Genomic DNA, 25,855 nt, shown 5'->3' with positions numbered 1-25,855 from the left:
TAAGCTTGCAGGTACACCCGATGATGTTGTTAAGAGGAAGGTCTTTCCTTTATCTTTGAAGGGAGACGCATTGACATGGTATAGGCTATGTGATGAAACGAGATCTTGGAACTATAAATGATTGAAGTTGGAATTTCACCAGAAGTTCTATCCTATGCATCTTGTTCATCGTGATCGTAATTACATATATAATTTCTGGCCTCGCGAAGGAGAAAGCATCGCTCAAGCTTGGGGGAGGCTGAAGTCAATGTTATATTCATGCCCCAATCATGAGATCTCAAGAGAAATGATTATTCAAAAAATTTATGCTCGGCTTTCTCTCAATGATCGCAACATGCTTGATACTTCCTGTGCTGGTTCTTATATGTTGAAGACTACTGAATTCAAGTGGGACTTACTGGAAAGAATTAAACGCAACTCCGAAGATTGGGGTTCCGACGATGGTAAGGAGTCAGGTACGACACCTAAGTTTGATTGTGTTAAACATTTTATGGATACCGGTGATTTTCGTGGATTTAGTGCTAAATATGGACTTGACACTGAGATAGTAGCCTCTTTCTATGAATCTTTTGCTACTCACGTTGATCTCCCTAAGGAGAAGTGGTTTAAATATAATCCTCCCACTGAAGTAAAAGTAGTTGCACCTATTACAGTTGAAGAAAAGACTATCACTTATAATGATCCTATTGTTCCTACTACTTATGTTGAGAAACCACCTTTTCCTGTTAGAATAAAGGATCATGCTAAAGCTTCAACTGTGGTTCGTAAGAGTAATACTAGAACATATACACCTCCTGAGAAAATTAATGTTGAACCTAGTACTTCTATGGTTAAAGATCTCTTGGATGATAATATAGATGGGCATGTTATTTACTTCTATGGTGAAACTGCTAATATTGCTAGGCCACATGCTAAGATACATAGACCTGTTGTAGGCATGGCTGTTATTTCTGTTAAAATAGGAGATCATTGTTATCATGGCTTATGTGATATGGGTTCCAGTGCTAGTGCAATACATATTTCCCTATATAATGAAATTATGCATGATATTGCACCCGCTGAGTTAGAAGATATCGATGTTACAATTAAGCTTGCCAATAGGGATACTATTAAGCCATTTGGGATTGTTAGAGATGTAGAAGTCTTTTGTGGGAAAGTTAAATACCCTGCTGATTTTCTTGTTCTTGGTTCCCCACAAGATAGCTTTTGTCCCATTATTTTTTGTAGACCCTTCTTGAATACTGTCAATGCTAAGATTGATTGTGAAAAGGACGTTGTTACAATTGGCTTGGGGGATATGAAACATAAGTTTAATTTTGCTAAGTTTCGTAGACAACCCCGTGATAAAGAATTGCCTAGTAAGGATGAAATTATTGGTCTTGCTTCTATTGCCGTACCTCCTACTGATCCATTAGAACAATATTTGCTAGACCATGAAAATGATATGTTTATGAATGAAAGAAGGGAAATAGATGAAGTATTCCTTCAACAGGGTCCTATTCTGAAACACAACTTACCTGTTGAAATCCTAGGGGATCCCCCTCCACCCAAGGGTGATCCCTTGTTTGAGCTCAAACCTTTACCTGATAATCTTAAATATGCTTATCTTGATGAAAATAAGATATATCCTGTTATTATTAGTGCTAACCTTTCAGAGCAAGAAGAGGAAAGATTATTAAAAACTCTAAAGAAGCACCGTGCTGCTATTGGATATACTCTGGATGATCTTAAGGGCATTAGTCCCACTCTATGCCAACACAAAATAAAATTGGAGAAAGATGCCAAACCAGTTAGAGATCCTCAACGACGGTTGAAAGCACAAGTGCTCCCTGGGTGATTTTGGTAGTTAATGTCAACATATCTCTTGTTGGACTAACACTTTTACCTAGTATGTTTCAGATAAGTTCAACAATGAAGTGGCATGGACTAGAGGATGTGGAACCCCTTCAAGATGCTAAGGACAAAGGATTGGCTCAAGCTCCTAGCTCAAGACTCTACCTTTTTCTATTTTAGTGATCCAAGATCACATTGAGTCGATAGGAAAAGCCAATACTATCAAGAGGGGATGAGGTGTTGCTTAATGGCTTGCTTGCTCAAAGTACTTAGTGATATGCTCCCAAGCCCTCAACTACCTTCTCAAATCCACATAGGACCTAAACCAAAAGTCCAACTCGGCACCATCGATTCTTCCTATCCGGCGCCACCGAGTTCAGATGTCATAGCCACTGCCACAAACCCTAGGCAAATCGGTCTCACCGATAGGGATCTCGGTCTCACCGAGATGGGATTGTAATCTCTCTGCATATGTCCATTACCCAAATCGGTCCTACGGAGTATGAGTAATCGGCCCTACCGAGATTACAATGCAAACTCTCTGTTCCTCTTCTTAACATTTCGGTCCAACTGAGATGAGCGAATCGGTCCCACCGAGTTTGCCTGACCAACCCTCTGTGTGTCCATTACCAAAATCGGTATCACCGAGTTTGTGTAATCACTCTCAACGAGATTACATTATGCCCTAACCCTAACCATATCGGTCCTACCGAGTTGCATGTCTGTCCTACCAAAAATCCTAACGGTCACATGATTTGCTAAATCGGTCCGACCGAGTTTCTCAATTCGGTCCCACCGAGATTGGTAAGTTGTGTGTAACGGTTAGATTTTGTGTGGAGGCTATATATACCCCTCCACCCACTCTTCATTCATGGAGAGAGCCATCAAAACATGCCTACACTTCCAGCCTACATTTTCTGAGAGAGAACCACCTACACTTGTGTTGAGGTCAAGATATTCCATTCCTACCATATGAATCTTGATCTCTAGCCTTCCCCAAGTTGCTTTCCACTCAAATCTTCTTTCCACCAAATCCAAATCCTGTGAGAGAGAGTTGAGTGTTGGGGAGACTATCATTTGAAGCACAAGAGCAAGGAGTCCATCATCAACACACCATTTGTTACTTCTTGGAGAGTGGTGTCTCCTAGATTGGCTAGGTGTCACTTGGGAGCCTCCGACAAGATTGTGGAGTTGAACCAAGGAGTTTGTAAGGGCAAGGAGATCGCCTACTTCGTGAAGATCTACCCCTAGTGAGGCAAGTCCTTCGTCGGCGACGACCATGGTGGGATAGACAAGGTTGCTTCTTCATGGGCCCTTCATGGGTGGAGCCCTCCATGGACTCGCGCAACCATTACCCTTCGTGGGTTGAAGTCTCCATCAACGTGGATGTACCATAGCACCACCTATCGGAACCACGTCTCAAAAATCTCTGTGTCTCCAAATTGCGTTTGCACACTCAAATCCCATCCCTTTACATTCTTGCAAGTTGCATGCTTTACTTTTTGCTGCTCATATACTCCTTGCATGCTTGCTTGATATGTATTGTGATTCTTAAACTTGTGCCAAAACTCCACTTCAACTTAAAGAAATTAAAAACTGCACCTTTTCTCACTTAGTGTCTAATCACCCCCCTCTAGACACCTCTTCTCGATCCTTTCAATTGGTATTAAAGCTTTGTTCTCCATTGCTTAGGTTTAAACACCATTGGAGGAAGATGGATGAGTCTACTTTGGGGAGTCTTAGACATAGAGTGCTTATACTTGATGGAGAGTACTTTCATGAGTGGAAAAACGAGATGCTTGTGATTTTCAATGAATATCATTTGAACAAGTACATTGCTAGCCCTTGTGCACCTCATGTTGACCCTATGCATCCTACCCTTGATGAGTCAATTGACATGATTCGCAATCTTAGAACCGTTAATCTTATCACTAGAGGCTTCCCTAGAAGCTTGATTGGATGTTTGCCTACTCTTAAGTGTGCCTACACCATATGGAAATTTCTTTAGGAACGTTTTCCAAATTATTCCTTGAAAATCTAGATGAAATTCTCCATAAGTCTATTGCATTGAGTAAGATGAATTCCAATGATCCTATGTTTGGTGATTGTCTATTTGAGCTTACAAACCTTATACTTGCCAAAGGAGATGTTGGAATTATTAGTGATATTATTTCTGAAGCTATTAAAATCCATAAAGAAGATCATTGTCAAACTCACTCTAACGAACCACCCTCTCTAGGATTTGATCCACCACATGACGATGTTGAACATGGATACTATGATGAGAATGATGATAGTGACTTTGATCTCGATGATGCAATGAGACACTTTGGTCTTATGGCAAATCTTCGGGGATATATGGCAGGAGGAAAGGAATGGGTTCTTGACAGTGGATGTACTGATCACATGAACGGAGATAAAGATATGTTTCATGAGCTTGCTGAAAACGATGGTCCTTGAAAGTATGTCACTTTCGGTGACAACTCAAAGGGTAAGGTGGTTGGCCTCAGTAAGGTGGCCATATCACATGATAGCTCCATACAAAATGTCATGCTTGTTGAATCTCTTGGCTACAATTTACTTTCAGTATCTAGACTTGCTGATTTCGGTTTCAATGTCCTATTTAGTGAAGTAGATTGCCAAGTGTTTCGTAGAGATAATCATAAAATGGCCTTTACCGGTGTACATAGAGGTGATCTTTACATTGTTGATTTCACTAAAAAGGCTCAACCTAGAACTTGCTTAATTGCTAAATCCTCTAAAGGTTGGTTATGGCATAGACGGCTAGGTCATGTTGGTATGCGAAACCTTGATAAGCTTATTAAAGGAAATCATATACTTGGAGTAAACAATGTCATATTTGATAAGGATAGACTTTGCAGCGCTTGTCAAGCAGGTAAACAAGTTGGAGGGAGGCATCCCGTGAATAACATCATGACCACAAGGAGGCCACTCGAGCAACTTCACATGGATCTTTTTGGTCCCAACGCCTATAAAAGTCTCGGTGGAAATTCTTTTGGTCTAGTTATAGTTGATGATTTTTCAAGATTTATGTGGGTGTTCTTTCTCGATGATAAATCGCAGGTCCAAAAGATCTTCAAAAACTTCGCTAGGAAGGCCTAAAATCAATTTGAAGTAAAGATCAAGAAGGTTCGTAGTGACAATGGAACGGAGTTCAAGAACGCAAACGTGGACACCTTTCTTGATGAAGAAGGGATTTCACATGAGTTCTCGGCTACGTACACACCTCAACAAAATGGAGTTGTTGGGAGGAAAAACCGGACACTCATCGAAATGGCGAGAACGATGCTTGATGAGTACAAGACGCCAAAGCACTTTTGGGCGGAAGCGGTTGAGACAGCTTGTCACACAACAAATCGCTTGTATCTTCACAAGCTACTCGGTAAGACGGCATACGAGCTCCTCACCGGTAACAAACCCCAAGTTGGATACTTTTGAGTATTCGGCTCAAAGTGCTACATTCTTGATAAGCATTGTCGTTCTAAATTTGCTCCTAAGTCTCATGAAGGTTTCCTACTTGGTTATGGCTCAAACTCTCACACTTACCGTGTCTACAAAAATTTCACCCGAAAGGTTGAAGAGACGGTAGATGTGAAGTTTGATGAATCTAACGGCTCGCAAGTAGAGCAATTTCCAATTGATGTAGGAGACAAAGACCCCTCGAAAGAAATCAAAGACTTGTCTATTGGCAAGATTCGTCCAACAGAGGTGAAGGAGAGTACCTCGTCCGTCCAAGTGGAAGCTTCTACCTCACGACAAGGTGAACCAAGAGTTGATACGGAAGCATCCACAAGTGGGACACACCAAGACGAAGAAAACGAGGAAGTACATCAAGATGAACGTCAACAACCTCCTTCTCCACCATGACAAATGTGACGCCCTCGATTCAATCGTACACTAATCATACACGCAAATGTGTATGATCAAGATCAAGGACTCACGGGATGATATCACAACACAACTCTAGACACAAATTAAAATAATACAAGCTTTATATTACAAGCCAGGGGCCTCAAGGGCTCGAATACATAAGCTTGAATATAGAAGAGTCAGCGGAAGCAACAATATCTGAGTACAGACATAAGTTAGACAGGTTTGCCTTAAGAAGGCTAGCACAAAAGCATCTACGATCGAAAAGGCAAGGCCTCCTGCCTGGGAGCCTCCTAACTACTCCTGGTCGTCAGCAGTCTCCACATAGTATAGGCACCAGTGGTGGCATCTGGCTCCTGGACTCCACCATCCGGTTGCAACAACCAGAAAGAAGAAAGAAGGGGGGAAAGAGGTAGCAAAGCAACCGTGAGTACTCATCCAAAGTACTCGCAAGCAAGGATCTACACTACATATGCAACATTATCAAAGGAAGGCTGTATATGTGGACTGGGCTGCAGAAATGCCAGAATAGAGAGAAGGACTAGTCCTATCGAAGACTAGCATCTTTTGGAAACCACCATCTTGTAGCAAACAGGAGGGGGTAGAGTAGCATAAAGTAAAGTAGTAGTTGTGTTATCAACCTCGGCCAGTGATCCTTTCTCGACTCCCTGCGAGAAAGCAATCCCAGAGCCATACTATCCAATTCTCATCACCATACAATTCTCATCACCATACAATTCTCATCACAAGTATCCAGTTCTAATTGTATCGATCGGGATACAACTCCGAGTGCCCGTTACCGTAGGGCAGGCTATCGATAGATGTTTTCTTCCCTGCAGGGGGTGCACCAACTTACCCACCACGCTCGATTAACTCCGGCCGGACACACTTTCCTGGGTCATGCCCGGCCTCGGCCAAACAATATGCCGCAACCCGACCTAGGCTTAATAGAGAGGCCAGCACGCCGGACTAAACCTATGCCCCCAGGGGTCATGGGCCATCTCCTTGGGAACTCCTGCACATTGTGTATGCGGCCGGTGAGCAGACCTAGCTACCTCCTTAAAAAGGCAGGTGCTTACCAGTCCAACCCGGCGCGCGCCGCTCAGTCACTGACGTCTATTAAGCTTCGGCTGATGCATACGACGCAGAACACCCATACTATGCCCACGTGATGGTTAGTGCTATTAGGCCAGAGGCCCCTTGGATCAAATATCCAAATCATAGTGGATTAGGAACGTGCGGTAACAAGCAGAGACTCACGAAAGATGTGACCCCATTGCCCCGTCTCGAGGACTTGCAGCAAGGGCTAAGAATGCCCGGCCACGCCTCATAATTATCTCTCGGGCACCTTCCAGGTCAACCTGTCTCCACATCACTCACAATTATGCTCGCGCGGGTACCCCTCAGGGTCGACCCGTCTTTAGTAACATGGTTCAGTGTAGAGTCATAGTAACCATAGTAACCGTGTGTCCAAACATCAAGGGGGAAAACCCGAGGAATCACCCCCGGTGAATTCCACTCGATGTAATCATCAAGGTGAACGTAAGAGGAATCACCCCCGAGGTTCACACTTGAGGGGTTGCACGACAGAGTCATATCGGAAGTGGTTAAGGCGGAATCGCCCTCGATGACCACGACCGAATAGCTACACTACAGGGTTAACATCAGAACTGCTGTAGAGGTCTCACCCTCGTCACTCGATAGTAACCCAGAAGTGTCGAGCAACTAAGGGGAAAGTGATGTGTGGTGCCGGGGCTTGGTCTTCGATCCCGTTGATCGGGTCTTCGATGATGAAGCAGCGGCAACAAGGACAAGGTGGGGGTCACTGATGGATCACTAACCAACCTATACTAAGCACTTTAGGGTGAGAAGGTAAGGTAACAATAAGCAGGTTACAAAAGCAGGCTATGCATCAGAATAGGAGCAAACAATAACAATAGCAAAAATCTAATGCAAGCATGAGAGAATGGAATGGGCGATATCGGGATGATCAAAGGGGGGCTTGCCTGGTTGCTCTGGCAAGGAGGGGTCATCGTCGACGTAGTCGATCATAGGGGCAGCATCGGTCTCGGGGTCTGCCGGAGAGAAGAGGGGGGAGAAATAGTAAATATAAAGCAAACATAGCATAACAGGACAACAGGTAGAGCTAGACGTGTTCTAACGCGGTGCTACACGATACCGGCGAGGGGGAAGTCAACCGGGAATGTTTTCCCGGTTCCGGACCTGTGTTAGACAGATGACCATAGGGGGAAAGTTCCCTGTTCAGCATGCTAGGGGCATGTGACTGATGAACGGACTGCGTATTCGGATTCGTCACGTTTTTCTGAGCAACTTTCATATAGAAAACATTTTCATCTGAGCTATGGTTTATTAACTACGATTTTCTAAAGATTTAAAGTATTTTCTGAAATTATTTAAATTAACATAAAAGGTTATTGCACTAGCATGATGTCAGCAAAGCGTCAGCAGGTCAACCACAGCTGTTCAGCTCAAACCTGGCAGCTGGGCCCCACTTGTCATAGAGAGTGGGTTAACTAGCTAACTAACAGGATTAAACAGCTAGGTGGGGCCCTATGTCAGTGCCTGATTAACCAATTAGATTAGGTTTTAACTAAAACCGAGTTAATTAACTTAACTAAATGAGACGGGCCCACTGGTCAGTGGCTGTAGCTCCAAGTCAACACCGTTGACCGGGGTCAACGGGTCAGCTGGGGCCCCTGGGACCCACCGGGCAATGGCCCTGGGGTGGCCCCCGGTCAGCCACGTCGGCGCGGCCGGCGTTCAGCCGTCGGCGACATTACAATGGCGGCGACGCGCTGGAGTTGGCCAGAAAAAGGCCACAGAGGGCCTACAGGCCGGCGGTTTGGACCTACGGATGCGTGTCGGCGTCGCGCACGGGATGGTGACGACGGCCGGCGTCGGGGACGGTCGGAGCATCGCCGACGTCGAGGTTTGCGGTTGCCGCAGTTGGGCGAGGATGGAGTCAGTGACAGGGGGCACAAACGGAGGCACGGGTGGGCTCTTCCGAACGCGGGGTTGATGCCGCGTCAAGTGGTGGTAACTGGCGACGCTGGGGGGCAGAGCTGGCCGGAGCAACGACGGGGAGCGGCGGTGGCGCTCGGGCTCCGTTCGAAGCTCGTCAGGAGCGGCCTAGGGGTGCGGTTGGGGCTGCAGCTCGTGTTGTTCGCGCCCTGGAGGGCGCCAGTGACTCGCGCGGGGGGGAGGGGGGGTGCGGGAGCATGCACGGTGCGCGAACGGCGGCCATGGCGGGCGGCGGAGGTCGGCAACCCGATGGAGCGGCTACGGCTAGGCAGAGGGATAAGGGAGAGCGGGGAGAGGAGGGTGAGCCCACAGCGGAGCCGTAGGGAGTGGAAGTGAGCTCGAGGACGGCACGAGGTGGCCGAAATCGAAGACGATGGCGGCGGTGCCCGATGAAGAAGAAGAAGAAGACGGGACAGTGATGTAGTGTCTCCCATCCCCAATGGCTTGCTGTAGAGGACGTAGTCGACGACGGCGGTGCTCGGGAACACGTTGGCGAGGCGCGGCGTGGACGGTGGCCACGTCGACGGTGATCGGTGGTGACAAGCTTGCGCGACCGAGCTCAGGATCGAGCAAGAGTAGAGGGGAGAGGTGGATCTGGGGGAGGAGAGGCGCAAGTGGGAGTGGGGAGTGAGGATCGAGGCGATGTGGAGGGAGGGGATCCTTATCCCCTCATCGATGAGGCACGAGGCGATGAGCGGGTTCGACGGCGACCACGGGCGCGGGTCGGTTGAACAGGAGAAGGGGGAAGGTGACCGGGGAGGGGGAGTGGGCCGGCTGGGGTGGGCCGATGGCCAGCTGGACCGTTTGACGCAGTGGAAAGGGTCTGTTTCTTTTGTCTTTGTTTTTACCTTTTCTTTTTCTTTTTGAATTAAAAAAAGAGGGAGGAAAAGATTTATTTGAGCATCCAAAGGATTTAGGAAAAATATGGGACTTGGCCCATTAATTCCTCCACATTTTTAGGTATTGCCACAAATAGTTTGGAGGCAAGAGGAATTGACTAGGAATTTTGGAAATTGGGAATGGCATATTTAAATGCTGCTGGAACACTAATTAATTTCCAGGGGCAATTTGGGAACTCCAAAGATTTTTGTTTTAACATGAAAAATACTTAGAGAATATTTGTCATATTGTGAACTATTTTGATTGCATGAAAGAAGAAGCAAATATTTGACATGCAATTTGAATTTGAATTTGAAGCAAATTTTGGACAAGTGGCATTTTGGCATGATGATCATGATGACATGACCTTTATTAGGGGGAGATTACTGTAGTGTGATGCTGGGGATGTTACAACAAGAGAACGACAACGTCAACAATGAAGAAGGCCAAGAAGAAGAACAAGATGAAGAAGAAGTTCAACCAAGAACCAAGCAAAAGCTTTCACGAGTTCGAGCAAGAATTGATAAAGACCATTCCGTCGAGCAAATCTACAATGATATCCAAACCGGGAGAATCACTCGCTCTAAAACTCGTTTAGCTAACTTTTGTGAACACTATTCATTCATCTCTAGCATTGAACCCATGAAGGTTGAAGAAGCGTTGGAAGATCCGGATTGGATAAACGCCATGCATGAAGAGCTACACAACTTTGAGAGAAATCAAGTGTGGACATTAGTCGAGAAGCCCGACAACAACCACAACATCATCGGTACCAAATGGGTGTTTCTCAACAAGCAAGATGAAGATGGACAAGTAGTTCGCAACAAAGCACGTCTCGTCGCCCAAGGCTACACACAAGTCGAAGGTATGGACTATGGTGAGACATACGCCCCCGTTGCTAGACTTGAGTCCATTCACATCTTACTTGCCTATGCTAATCACCATGATATCACCTTGTACCAAATGGACATTAAAAGTGCTTTTCTAAATGGAGAAATAGAGGAGGAAGTTTATGTTAAGCTACCTCCCAGTTTTGTTAATCCTAAGAAACCTAATCATGTTTACAAACTTCACAATGCTCTTTATGGTCTTAAACAAGCTCCTAGAGCATGGTATAAATGCTTGACCAAGTTCCTTATTGAAAAAGGCTTTGAAATTGGAAAATTTGATTCTACTCTTTTTACTAAATGTGTCAATGGAGAACTATTTGTATGCCAAATCTATGTTGATGATATTTTATTTGGTTCTACTAACCCTCACTTTAGTGAAAAGTTTGGAAATTTAATGCGGGAGAAGTTTGAGATGTCGATGATGAGTGAACTCAAATTCTTTCTTGGTTTGCAAATCAAGCAAACTAAGGAAGGTACCTTTGTCTCTCAAACGAAGTACACCAAGGACTTATTCAAGAAGTTCAATATGTAAGAATGCAAAGGTATGACTACACCCATGTTGGAAATATGCCTTAGAGGCAATAATAAAATGGTTATTATTATATTTCCTTGTTCTTGATAATTGTCTATTGTTCATGCTATAATTGTGTTATCAGGAAATCGTAATACATGTGTGAATACATAGACCAAAACATGTCCCTAGTGAGCCTCTAGTTGACTAGCTCGTTGATCAATAGATGGTTACGGTTTCCTGACCATGGACATTGGATGTCATTGATGACGGGATCACATCATTAGGAGAATGATGTGATGGACAAGACCCAATCCTAAGCATAACACAAGATCGTGTAGTTCGTCTGCTAGAGCTTTTCTAATGTCAAGTATCATTTCCTTAAACCATGAGATTGTGCAACTCCCGGATACCGTAGGAGTGCTTTGGGTGTACCAAACGTCACAACGTAACTGGGTGTCTATAAAGGTGCACTACAGGTATCCCCGAAAGTATCTGTTGGGTTGGCACGAATAGAGACTGGGATTTGTCACTCCGTATGACGGAGAGGTATCTTTGGGCCCACTCGGTAAGACATCATCGTAATGAGCTCAATGTGACTAAGGGGTTGGTCACGGTATGATGTGTTACGGAACGAGTAAAGAGACTTGCTATAACGAGATTGAACAAGGTATCGGTATATCGACGATCGAATCTCGGGCAAGTGCTATACCGGTAGACAAAGGGAATCATATACGGGATTGATTGAATCCTTGACATTGTGGTTCATCCGATGAGATCATCGTGTAACATGTGGGAGCCAACATGGGTATCCAGATCCCGTTGTTGGTTATTGGCCGGAGAGATGTCTCGGTCATGTCTGCATAGTTCCTGAACCCGTAGGGTCTACACACTTAAGGTTCAATGACGCTAGGGTTATAGGGAATAGATGTACATGGTTACTGAATGTTGTTCGGAGTCCCGGATGAGATCCCGGACGTCACTAGGAGTTCCGGAATGGTCCGGAGGTGAAGATTTATATATGGGAAGTCCAGTTTCAGTCACCGGAAAGGTTTCGGGGTTTATCGGTATTGTACCGGGACCACCGAAGGGGTTCCGATGGTCCACCGGGAGGGTCCACCTGCCCTGAAGGACCTAATGGGCTGTAGTTGGGTGGGAACCAGCCCCTTAGTGGGCTGGTGCACCCCCCAAGGGCCCAAGGCGCCTAGGGTTAGAAACCCTAGGGGGCCGCTGCCCCCCCCCCCCGAGGGGCCGCCGCCCCAGGGGCCACCGCCCCCCTCTAGATGGATCTAGGGGGCCAACGCCCCCTCCCCTTCCCCTATATATAGTGGGGGTTTTGGGTCTGCCAGAGACACGAGTCTCCCTCTCTCTTGGTGCAACCCTACTCCACTCCCTCCTCGTCTCTCGCAGTGCTTGGCGAAGCCCTGCTGGAGTGCCATGCTCCTCCACCAGCACCACGCCGTCGTGCTGCTGCTGGACGGAGTCTTCCCCAACCTCTCCCTCTCCCTTGCTGGATCAAGGCGCGGGAGACATCACCGGGCTGCACGTGTGTTGAAGAGGCACCGTTGTTCGGTGGTTAGATCGGATCCCGACGCGATCTGAATCGCTTCGTGCACGACTCCACCGACCGCGTTCTTGCAATGCTTCCGCATCGTGATATTCAAAGGTATGAAGATGCACTCCCCTCTCATTGCTACTAAACTCCATAGATTGATCTTGGTGATGCGTAGAATTTTTTTAATTTCTGCAACGATCCCCAATAGTAGCATCATGAGCTAGGTCTATGCGTTGTTTCTATGCACGAGTAGAACAAAAGTTTGTTGTGGGCATCAATTTTGTCAAATTACTTGCCACTACTAGTCTTATCTTGTTTCGGCGGCATTGTGGGATGAAGCGGCCCGGACCGAACTTAAACGTACGCTTACGTAAGACATGTTCCACCGACTGACATGCACTAGTTGCATAAGGTGGCTAGCGGGTGTCTGTCTCTCCCACTTTAGTCGGATCGGATTCGATGAAAAGGGTCCTTATGATGGGTAAATAGAATTTGGCATATCACGTTGTGGTTTTGGCGTAGGTAAGAAAGGTTCTTGCTAGAAACCTATAGCAGCCACGTAAAAACTTGCAACAACAATTAGAGGACGTCTAACTTGTTTTTGCAGCATATGCCATGTGATCTGATATGGCCAAAAGGATGTGATGAATGATATATATGTGATGTATGAGATTGATCATGTTCTTGTAATAGGAATCACGACTTTCATGTCGATGAGTATGACAACCAGCAGGAGCCATAGGAGTTGTCTTAATTTATTGTATGACCTGCGTGTCAATGAATAACGCCATGTAATTACTTTACTTTATTGCTAAACCGTTAGCCATAGTAGTAGAAGTAATAGTTGGCAAGACAACTTCATGAAGACACGATGATGGAGATCATGATGATGGAGATCATGGTGTCGTGTCGGTGACGATGATGATCATGGCGCCCCGAAGATGGAGATCAAAAGGAGCAAAATGATATTGGCCATATCATGTCACTATTTGATTGCATGTGATGTTTATCATGTTTTACATCTTATTTGCTTAGAACGACGGTAGCATAAATAAGATGATACCTCATAAAATTTCAAGAAAGTGTTCCCCCTAAATGTGCACCGTTGCGAAGGTTCGTTGTTTCGAAGCACCATGTGATGATCGGGTGTGATAGATTCTAACGTTCGAATACAACGGGTGTAAGCCAGATTTACACAGGCAAAACACTTAGGTTGACTTGACGAGCCTAGCATGTACAGACATGGCTTCGGAATGCAAGAGACCGAAAGGTCGAACATGAGTCGTATAGAAGATACGATCAACATGAAGATGTTCACCGATGAGGACTAGTCCATCTCACGTGATGATCGGACAGGGCCTAGTTGACTCGGATCATGTATCACTTAGATGACTAGAGGGATGTCTATCTGAGTGGGAGTTCATTAAATAATTTGATTAGATGAACTTAATTATCATGAACTTAGTCTATCTTTACAATATGTCTTGTAGATCAAATGGCCCACGCTAATGTTGTCCTCAACTTCAACGCATTCCTAGAGAAAACCAAGCTGAAAGACGATGGTAGCAACTATACAGACTGGGTTCGGAACTTGAGGATCATCCTCATAGCTGCCAAGAAAGCATATGTCCTTGAAGCACCGCTAGGTGAAGCATCTGTCCTAGCGAACCAAGACATTATGAACGCCTGGCAGTCGCGTGTTGATGATTACTCCCTGGTTCAGTGCGGCATGCTTTACAACTTAGAACTGGGGCTCGAAAAGCGTTTCGAGCAGCACGGAGCATATGAGATGTTCCAAGAGCTGAAAATGGTTTTCCAATCTCATGCCCGGGTCAAGAAATATGAAGTCTCCGACAAGTTCTACAGTTGTAAGATGGAGGAGAATAGTTCCGTCAGCGAGCACATACTCAAAATGTCTGGGTCGCACAACCGCTTGTCTCAGCTGGGAGTTAATCTCTCGGATGACGCGGTCGTTGATAGAATCCTTCAGTCGCTTCCACCGAGCTACAAGAGCTTTGTGATGAACTTCAATATGTAGGGGAAGGAGAAAACCATTCCTGAGGTATATTCGATGCTGAAATCAGCGGAGGTGGAAATCAAAAAGGAACGTCAAGTGTTGATGGTGAATAAAACCACTAAGTTCAAGAAAGGCAAGGGTAAAAAGGGTTTCAAGAAAGACGGCAAGGGAGTTGCCGCGCCCAGCAAGCAAGCTGCCGGGAAGAAGCCACAGAATGGACCCAAGCCTGAGACTAAGTGTTTTTATTGCAAGCGAAGTGGTCACTAGAAGCGGAACTGCCCCAAGTACTTAGTGGACAAGAAGGCCGGCAACACCAAAGGTATATGTGATATACATGTTATTGATGTGTACCTTACCAGTACTCGTAGTAGCTCCTGGGTATTTGATACCGGTGCAGTTGCTCATATTTGTAACTCAAAACAGGAGCTGTGAAATAAGCGGAGACTGGTGAAGGACGAGGTGACAATGCGCGTCGGGAATGGTTCCAAGGTCGATGTGATCACCGTCGGTACGCTGCCTCTACGTTTACCTATGGGATTAGTTTTAAACCTCAATAATTGTTATTTAGTGCCAGCTTTGAGCATGAACATTGTATCTGGATCTTGTTTAATACGAGATGGCTACTAATTTAAATCCGAGAATAATGGTTGTTCCATTTATATGAGAGATATGTTTTATGGTCATGCCCTGCTGGTCAATGGTTTATTCTTAATGAATCTCGAACGTGATGTTACACATATTCATAGTGTGAATACCAAAAGATGTAAGGTTGACAATGATAGTCCCACATACTTGCAAACGCATGAAGAAGCTCCATGCAGATGGACTTTTGGAGTCTCTTTACGAATCATTTGACACGTGCGAACCATTCCTCATGGGAAAAATGACCAAGACTCCGTTCTCCGGAATAATGGAGTGAGCAACCAACTTATTGGAAATCATACATACTGATGTGTGCGGTCCAATGAGCGTTGAGGCTCGCGGTGGCTATCATTATGTTCTCACCCTCACTGATGACTTAAGTAGATATGGGTATGTCTACTTAATGAAACACAAGTCTGAGACCTTTGAAAAGTTCAAGGAATTTCAGAGCGAGGTTGAAAATCAAGGTGACAGAAAAATAAAGTTCTTACGATCAGATCGTGGAGGGGAATATTTGAGTCATGAATTTGGCACACACTTAAGGAAATGTGGAATCGTTTCACAACTCATGCCGCCTGGAACACCTCAGCGTAATGGTGTGTCCGAACGTCGTAATCGCACTCTATTGGATATGGTGCGATCTATGATGTCTCTTACCAATCTACAACTCTCGTTTTGCGGTTATGCTTTAGAGAGTGCCACATTCACTTTAAATAGGGCTCCGTTGAAATCCATTGAGAAGACACCATATGAATTATGGTTTGGGAAGAAACCTAAGCTGTCGTTTCTAAAAGTTTGGGGATGCGATGCTTATGTCAAGAAACTTCAACCTGAAAAGCTCGAACCCAAGTCGGAAAAATGCGTCTTCATAGGATACCCTAATGAAACCATTGGGTAGACCTTCTACCTCAGATCCGAAGGCAAGATCTTTGTTGCTAAGAATGGGTCCTTTCTGGAGAAAGAGTTTCTCTCAAAAGAAGTAAGTGGGAGGAAAGTAGAACTTGATGAAGTACTGCCTCTTGAAGCGGAAAGTAGCGCGGCTCAGGAAGATGTTCATGTGGTGCTTGCACCGACTAGAGAGGAAGTTAATGATGATGATCAAGGCACTTCGGATCGAGTTGCTACTAAACTTCGTAGGTCCATGAGGACACGTTCCACACCAGAATGGTATGGCAACCCTGTCCTAGAAATCATGTTGTTAGACAACGATGAACCTTTGAACTATGAAGAAGCGATGGCGGGCCCAGATTCCAACAAATGGCTTGAAGCCATGCAATCCGAGATAGGATCCATGTATGAAAACAAAGTATGGACTTTGACAGACTTGCCCGATGATCGGCGAGCGATAGAAAATAAATGGATCTTTAAGAAGAAGACAGACGTGGATGGTAATGTTACCATCTATAAAGCTCGACTTGTCGCTAAGGGTTATCAACAAGTTCAAGGGGTTGACTACGATGAGACCTTCTCACCCGTAGCAAAGCTGAAGTCCGTTCGAATCATGTTAGCAATCCCCGCATTCTATGATTATGAGATATGGCAAATGGACGTCAAAATGGCATTCCTTAACGGCTTCCTTAAGGAAGAATTGTATATGATGCAGCCGGAAGGTTTTGTTGATCCTAGAAATGCTGACAAGGTATGCAAGCTCCAGCGCTCCATCTATGGGATGGTGCAAGCATCTCGGAGTTGGAACATTCGCTTTGATGAAATGATCAAAGCATTTGGGTTTATGCAGACTTATGGAGAAGCCTGCGTTTACAAGAAAGTGAGTGGGATCTCTGTAGCATTTCTCATATTATATGTGGATGACATACTGTTGATGGGAAATGATATAGAACTCTTGGAAAGCATAAAGGCCTACTTGAATAAGTGTTTTTGAATGAAGGACATTGGAGAAGCTGCTTACATATTAGGCATCAAGATCTATAGAGATAGATCGAGACGCCTCATAGGTCTTTAGCAAAGCACATACCTTGATAAGATATTGAAGAAGTTCAATATAGATCAGTCCAAGAAGGGATTCTTGCTTGTATTGCAAGGTGTGAAATTGAGCTCGGCTCAAAGCCCGACCATGGCAGAAGATAGAGAAAAGATGAGTGTCATCCCCTATGCCTCAGCCATAGGGTCTATTATGTATGCCATGCTGTGTACCAGACCTGATGTAAACCTTGCCGTAAGTTTGGTAGGAAGGTACCAAAGTAATCCCGGCATGGCACACCGGACAGCGGTCAAGAATATCCTGAAGTACCTAAAAAGGACTAAGGATATGTTTCTCGTTTATGGAGGTGACGAAGAGCTCGTCGTAAAGGGTTACATCGATGCTAGCTTTGACACAGATCTGGATGACTCCAAGTCACAAACCGGATACGTGTATATTTTGAATGGTGGGGCAGTAAGCTGGTGCAGTTGCAAGCAAAGCATCATGGCGGGATCTACATGTGAAGCGGAGTACATGGCAGCCTCGGAGGCAGCACACGAAGCAATCTGGATGAAGGAGTTCATTATCGACCTAGGAGTTATTCCCAATGCGTCGGGCCCGACGACTCTCTTCTGTGACAACACTAGAGCTATTGCCCTTGCCAAGGAGCCCAGGTTTCACAAGAAGACCAGGCACATCAAGCGTCGCTTCAACTCCATTTGTGAAAATGTTCAATATGGAGACATAGATATTTGTAAAGTACATACGGATCTGAATGTCGCAAATCTGTTGACTAAACCTCTTCCATGGGCAAAACATGATCAACACCAGAACGCTATGGGTGTTCGATTCATCACAATGTATCTAGATTATTGACTCTAGTGCAAGTGGGAGACTATTGGAAATATGCCTTAGAGAATTAATAAAATGGTTATTATTATATTTCCTTGTTCTTGATAATTGTCTATTGTTCATGCTATAATTGTGTTATCCGGAAATCGTAATACATGTGTGAATACATAGACCACAACATGTCCCTAGTGAGCCTCTAGTTGACTAGCTTGTTGATCAATAGATGGTTACGATTTCCTAACCATGGACATTGGATGTAATTGATAACGGGATCACATCATTAGGAGAATGATGTGATGGACAAGACCCAATCCTAAGCATAGCACAAGATCGTGTAGTTCGTCTGCTAGAGCTTTTCTAATGTCAAGTATCATTTCCTTAGACCATGAGATCGTGCAACTCCCAGATACCGCAGGAGTGCTTTGGGTGTACCAAACATCACAACATAACTGGGTGGCTATAAAGGTGCATTACAGGTATCCCCGAAAGTATCTGTTCGGTTGGCACGAATCGAGACTGGGATTTGTCACTCCGTATGACGGAGAGGTATCTCTGGGCCCACTCGGTAAGACATCATCGTAATGAGCTCAATGTGACTAAGGGGTTGGTCATGGTATGATGTGTTACGGAACGAGTAAAGAGACTTGCTGTAATGAGATTGAACAAGGTATCAGGATACCGACGATCGAATCTCGGGCAAGTGCTATACCGGTAGACAAAGGGAATCATATACGGGATTGATTGAATCCTCGACACGTGGTTCATCTGATGAGATAATCGTGGAACATGTGCGAGCCAACATGGGTATCCAGATCCCGCTATTGGTTATTGGCCGGACAGATGTCTCGGTCATGTCTGCATAGTTCCCGAACCCATAGGGTCTACACACTTAAGGTTCGATGACGCTAGGGTTATAGGGAATAGATGTATGTGGTTACCGAATGTTGTTCGGAGTCCCGGATGAGATCCCGAACGTCATGAGGAGTTCCGGAATGGTCCGGAGGTGAAGATTTATATATGGGAAGTCCAGTTTCAGTCACCGAAAAGGTTTCGGGGTTTATCGGTATTGTACCGGGACCACCGAAGGGGTTCCGGGGGTCCACCTGCCCCGAAGGACCTAATGGGCTGTAGTTGGGTGGGAACCAGCCCCTTAGTGGGCTGGTGCGCCCCCCCAAGGGCCCAAGGCGCGTAGGGTTGGAAACCCTAGGGGGCCGCTGCCCCCCCCTCCCCCGGGGGCGGGCGCCCCCTCCTAGTTGGAAACCCTAAGGGGGCCGCTGCCCCCCCCCCCCGAGGGGCCGCCGCCCCCCTCTAGATGGATCTAGGGGGCCGGCGCCCCTCCCCTTCCCCTATATATAGTGTAGGTTTTGGGGCTGCGAGAGACACGAGTCTCCCTCTCTCTTGGCGCATCCATACTCCTCTCCCTCCTCGTCTCTCGCAGTGCTTGGCGAAGCCCTGTTGGAGTGCCATGCTCCTCGACCACCACCATGCCGTCGTGCTGCTGCTATAGGGAGTCTTCCCCAACCTCTCCCTCTCCCTTGCTAGATCAAGGCGTGGGAGACGTCACCGGGCTGCATGTGTGTTGAACGCAGAGGCACCGTTGTTTGGTGCTTAGATCAGATTCGACCGCGATAAGAATCGCTTCGTGCACGACTCCACCAACCGCGTTCTTGCAACCCTTCCACATCGTGATCTTCAAAGGTATGATGATGCACTCCCCTCTCGTTGCTAGTAAACTCCATAGATTGATCTTGGTGATGCATAGATTTTTTTTAATTTCTACAATGATCCCCAACAACCCATGCCTACTAGTGGACATCTTGATTTGACCAAAGATGGTGAACCGGTTGATCAAAAGGTTTATTGCTCTATGATTGGTTCATTATTATACCTATGTGCTTCACATTGCGATATTATGCTAAGTGTGTGCATGTGTGCAAGATATCAGCCGCTCCTCAAGAATGTCATCTTGAGGCCGTGAAAAGGATAGTGAGATACTTAATCCATACACCATATTTTGGCATTTGGTATCCAAAGAGGGCCTCTTTTAATCTTGTTGGCTACTCCGACTCGGACTATGCTGGTGACAAGGCTGATAGAAAGTCCACTTTGGGTACTTGTCAATTTCTTGGTAGATCTCTTGTGTCTTGGTCTTCCGAGAAACAAAACTCAGTATCCTTATCCACCGCCGAAGTGGAATACATTGCCGCCGGTTCATGTTGTGCTCAATTACTTTGGATGACCCAAACTCTTAAAGATTATGGGATATATGTAAAACATGTTCCATTGCTTTGTGACAATGAAAGTGCTATCAAGATTGCTCACAATCCCGTGCAACACTCTCGAACTAAGCATATTGAAATTCGTCGTCATTTCATTCAAGATTATGTTGCCAAAGGGGACATTAATCTTAAGCATGTTCGCACCGAAAAGCAATTAGCGGATATTTTCACTAAACCATTTGATGAGAAAGTGTTTTGCAGGTTAAGAGGTGAATTGAACATCATTGATGCTTCAAACATGGAGTAGAAACTCCTTTTGATACATGCAAGACATGATCCTATGGCTAATCCTTGATGTTTCTCTTATGATGATAATCTTATGTCTTGGATATATTTGCATCTTGCATGTTATCTAACCCGTGTAGGTACTTGGATGAATCTAAATCTATGAGATTGCTACTCACTCACATCTTGAGCGATCTCTACATCACCCAGTCTCTACTCAATGGTGGTTGAAAACAAGGAAGCATGAAACCATTCAAACATATCCTTTGGCAAATTCTATGTTGAGTTTCATGATTGTCATTTTGGATACACAAGTGCTCTTCCTTGCAAAAAACTAACCCATGTAGGAAGATGAACTCAAATTCCAAGTGGTGATGCCAACTCTTGATGAGCTACATCAACCTTGAGCAACCCACATAAGTTCAACTACATGATCACGATCAACACCACCACCCAAGGTATGTTATTCCATCTTAGAAAAGCTTTACTCCAAGTCTTGAGTCAAAGCAACTCGACAAGATGTGAATACATCAAGATACTTAAACGAAAAATGCTAACCCCATTTTGAGCTTAAACGGTTAGTATGACCCATGATCAAGTGATCTGACTTGACTCCTAAGTCAATATACTCTAACATAGGTGACTTTGTCGCCGACCATCTCTAGATGAAGTTTTCTTGTGTTCTTTTCTTTGCTCTTGCATTTTTCCATGCATACTTGTTTCCCCTTTCAAAAAAAAACTTCATCTAGATTTCTTTAAAGTTTCTTCTCTTTTATCTTCTGTTCTACATTCCCTGCATCCAATTCCTTGCAAATCCTTCAGTTAATTCCTTGCAAATCCTTGTGAGATCTTACTTGTCTAGTGAGCTAAGGTGACAAGTGTTTTCTCTGTGATGAACTCGGTCACACCGGTCTGTTGCTTTCGGTTTAACCGAATCCTTTTGGTGCAACCGAAGCATAAAACTCGGTGCCATCGATTTCACTACAGGAAAGACATTCTGCCACTTGTTTCTGCATTTTTCCTGATCCAGCTCCACTCAATGAATCTTGTCCTCTACCAACATCACATTCAACTTGCTGTTTTGTTATGTGACTCTAGGACCAAACCCACTTGTGACAAAAATGCAGAGGAACCCTTCTTGGAAATTGATGTCAAAGGGGGAGAGAGAGATCACATCAAAGCTTAATCACATCTATAGGGGGAGAGAATACTCAAGAGAAAGAGTAATCATCAAGGACCCTAGATGCTTGGTGTTCAAGAGGAGAGAAGTCACATGTCTTCAAGAGGGGAAAGACATGCTCATATGTGTTTGTCGGATTGCGGGTTTCGACAGACCCTTGAGGTTCGAACTCTGGGGTGCGCACGAAGATATCTCCTCTACCAACTCGCGTCTTGTCGCCTCACAAAGGATCTGGGCTACACAATGAACAACACAGGGGACACAAGGTTTATATTAGTTCGGGCCACCGTTGTGGTGTAATACCCTACTCTAGTTTGTGGTGTGGTGGATTGCCTCTGGGGCTGATGATGAATAGTACAAGGGAAGAACAGCCTCGCGAGGGATGTTCTTGTGGTGGTGCTGTCCCTTTGGAGGGGTCGATTTTAGATGCCTCTATACTATGGTGGATAGCCCTATATATAGAGTAAGAGGCCCTCGTCCTCTTCCCAAATATTGAGCGGGAAGGGCGCCAACAATTGGCCATTTTGAAGGGGAACATCTAGTACACTTATCCTGACTAAAGTTGGTCCTCGCCTGCCAAAGACTCTGATGATGACGCCGTCCTGGGCTCCACGGTGACCTCCATCCTGCCGTTCCGCTGGTATTGGTCTTGTTGCACTGAAATGGTAGCCTTTGCCTGATGCCTTGGCATGTGCTTGCTCCCTTTGCAGCAAAGGGGAAACAAGGACACTACGCAGGCCGGCGCTCGCCTAGCCTCGATCGTCATGGCTTGCGTCACGGGCACCTCACAAGGTACCCCTGCCTTGATCTCTCTGCCTCCTCGCGAGCCAGCCTGACGAGGCTACTCCTGAGGAAGCTCCCTGTCGTTCGCCCCGCGAGGGCTGGCCCCTCGCGAGGGTCTTGAGCTTGAGTTGATGAAGATGGGCTGCACTGGGCCACTGCTTGAGCCATGCCGCAGTCCGCAGGCAGGCAAGTCTGGGGACCCCCGTTCCCAGAACACCGACAGTAGCCCCCGGGCCCAAGGCGTGCCCGGACTTGACTTAGCAGAGAAGCGAAGGGGCAAGTGCGAAGCGCCGCGGGCCTCAACAGCCTGCGGCCTTGGGCGCCGCGTGGCGGTTGATTATACGTGGGCGTCTCCGCTTCCCCACGACGCCTTGGCAACCGTTCGACAAGACAAGTCCCTGCATGCTAAAACGGGTCATGATTACCTATGATCGCGGAGGTCGATGGTTGGCCTCCTCCGGCTATAAGTACAGAGCGGCGTGATCCCTTCCAGTCCATCTTTCCTTGCTCCGCCTCCCCTTCTTCACTCTTCCTTCAACTCGTCGACAATGGTGGCCATCCGCCGGTTCTCGACCGAAGAGAAAGGGAAGGCCCCCCCGAGAGGGGCCCGTCCCACTTACACTGAAGAAGCGGCCGGTCCCCTGCCGCCGAGACGAGGGTGCTCGGCAGGAGGGGTCGAGGCCTTGGTACGAGCGGCCTCCTCCTGGATACCCGTTTCCCTTGTAGGCCCAGGCCGAGGGCCCTGGGGAAGAGGGCGCCGAGCGGCGCCGCCTGCATCGCCGGCGTCGCCGACGGATCACGGCGGTGCGCGTCGTCCCCCCTGGAGTACATGCTGGGAACTCCTCCTATGAGCTCGTGCTTCATGCCGCCATGCCTCTGAGCTCCTGGATCCGCCTACCTGCCTCCTTCGCCTTTGAGATACCACTGAATGGGCCTTGGGGGATATGGCTGCAGCACGCCGACTGCCGCACCCCCGCGACCGAAGCGGAGGTCGAAGTTGTCACGCCTGACAGGGTCTTCATGACCCGAGGCTGGGGCGAGATCGCCAGGGTCTGCCGAACGGAGGGCACCCTCGTGATCCATCTGGAGTATGATGGCACCTCCTTGATGTCCTTCAAGGTCTTCGACGAGGAAGGACGCTGGCTGGAGTGCTGTCCCAGAGGCAGCGGCCGGAGCTCCGGAACGGTGAGGACCAGGCCTGCCTCCCGCCTTTCCAGCAGCTCCTCTGGCTGTAGCGGCCATGCCGGAGGGTCCAGCGACTCCCCCAAACTTCTCCTAACTCCGGAGATGAGCGACGACAGCTACGAGCCACCGAGCTCATGCCGTGCCCGAAGCAGAGCCGGTGCGCCTGACGGTCGGCGCGGCTGATCTGGATGAGGTTGGTGCCGGCCCCACGTGGCCCACTGTTGATGATGGCGTCTGCCGCTGTGGTTCCTGTAGTTAGGGCTCCTTAGGATTCGCGTCTTTTGTTCCTGCGAGGAACCAAGAACACACCCCGCGGGGGCTTGTAAAGTGTCTGTAGTCTCTTTTGTTAATATGATCCTCATCGTGAAGTAGTGTGAGACGCTCGTCCCGTCTCAGCTTGGTCCCTCCTTTCTAACCTCACGAGGGCCTGATGCTCTGCGCCGATAGGTCCCGGTCCCCAGGAAGGCTTCATCCGTCGCTGGTATGCCAGGTCGCGATGCCGTGGTCAAGGCCAGGAGGTGAGCGGCGCGAGGTCCAGTAAGAGCCCCCGAGGCACGATGCTCGGGAGGTCCCCTTTAGCGCTCAAGCAGCCACCGCTCGGTGAGAAAGGAGCGCAACGTCGCCATTATGGGGCTGCATTAGGTGCAAAGTTGGTGTTGGATAGCTAGTAGTTCCGGAGAATGACTTATCTTAGGAGCTTGAAGCCATTTCTCGGTGCTGCGCCAGGCCCGCACGCCAGCAGCTAAGGGGTTGCCCGGTGAGGTCTTCGCGAGCATCCTCCTTCTCCCCCGCACTCCCCTTCACGCCCTATGTCCTCGGGTCCCGGCCCTTGAGCGAGCTCAGCCGTTGCTGGTATGCCAGGTCGCAATGCCGTGGACAAGGCCAGGAGGTGAGGGCTGGAGGGCCAGTAAGAGCTCGTGAGTCGCGATGCTCAGGCGCCCCCCCCCTTTAACGCACAAGCAGTTTGTGCAGGTGAGAGAGGAAGAGGGGCCGCGGAGGCCTCGCCTGACGTTGTCCCTTAGAGAGACCCTGTAAACTTATCACGAGAAAAGCAAGAGTCACCATCACAGTCGTCAGCCAGCCACTGGTTGCTCTGGGGGAGTGATGAGGGCACTGAGGGCCTGGTGAGGTGGCACCGTGCGGGGCTGCCGTGGCCAGAGCTCCGCCATTCAGGTTTGTCGACGTTGTAGGGACGGACCCATGCGCAAGCGTCGTGCCAGGGAGAGCAGCTCCAAAGGCCAGCGTCAATCGAGCGGGCGATCAGGCCAGGCAGGTTAGGCATGGAAGGTTAGATTAACTTAGACAGGTGCGAGAGCGATACACGCCACTGGGTTTGGCCCGAGCAGCTTGGGGATAATGCAGCCCGAGGGGCGCCCCCAACAAAGTAACCTAAAGACACGAACAAAAGGGATACACGCCGCAGGGACGGACCCACGCGGCCTGGGAATGATGCAGCCCCGGGGGCGCTCCCAGCTGAAATGGAACTTGAAAGGTGTCACCTAATACCGTTGGAGATGGAGGAATGTTGAGGTAGCGGACGAAGCGTGGTGTGGAAGCCGATCCTCACGAGCCCCCAGGACCCAGAGCCTCGGGAGGCTCTGGGGGCACAGGCAGCTCTTCAGGGACCATCTCCATCTCAGCCAGGACTGCGCAATGCGTGACCTCCTCAGCCTCCAGAATGCTCCTCAGCAGGCGCTGATGAGCGGCGACCGCGTTCGGCAGGCCGAGAGGCATGCGAACGTAGTTGTGGGGTGGACCCTCGCAACGTCCCACGCGCGAGGGCCAGAGGCGCTCCTGAGATGCGGCTCGGTTGAGCCCTGGTACGTCGATGCAGACGCGCAACCCACCATCCTCGCCTGGGTGGGGAGCTACGGCGGGTAAGCGGCGGCTGCCGCGCATGATTCTTGACTCCTGCAGCTCCTAAGTGTTTCTTGCGATGAACTCCCAAGGGTTTGGCCCTCCTTGCCTCACACCATCCTGAGGGAAACGTGCTTTGAAACACGCCTCCAAGTGGTGCCCGAGCGCCTCCCTCATGACCTTGGCAAAGTCGGTGGCCCTCCAGGAGAGAGCCCCCGAGCCTTGCCCGAGGAGGGCGCTGATAACCCACAAGTATAGGGGATCGCAACAGCTTTCAAGGGTAGAGTATTCAACCCAAATTTATTGATTCGAC

The sequence above is a fragment of the Triticum aestivum genome, chromosome 7B (assembly GCF_018294505.1).
Source record: "Triticum aestivum cultivar Chinese Spring chromosome 7B, IWGSC CS RefSeq v2.1, whole genome shotgun sequence".
In the NCBI taxonomy this organism is placed as follows: Eukaryota; Viridiplantae; Streptophyta; class Magnoliopsida; order Poales; family Poaceae; genus Triticum; species Triticum aestivum.
The sequence above is the reverse complement of the archived record's forward strand: the minus strand, read 5'-3'. Positions refer to the sequence as shown.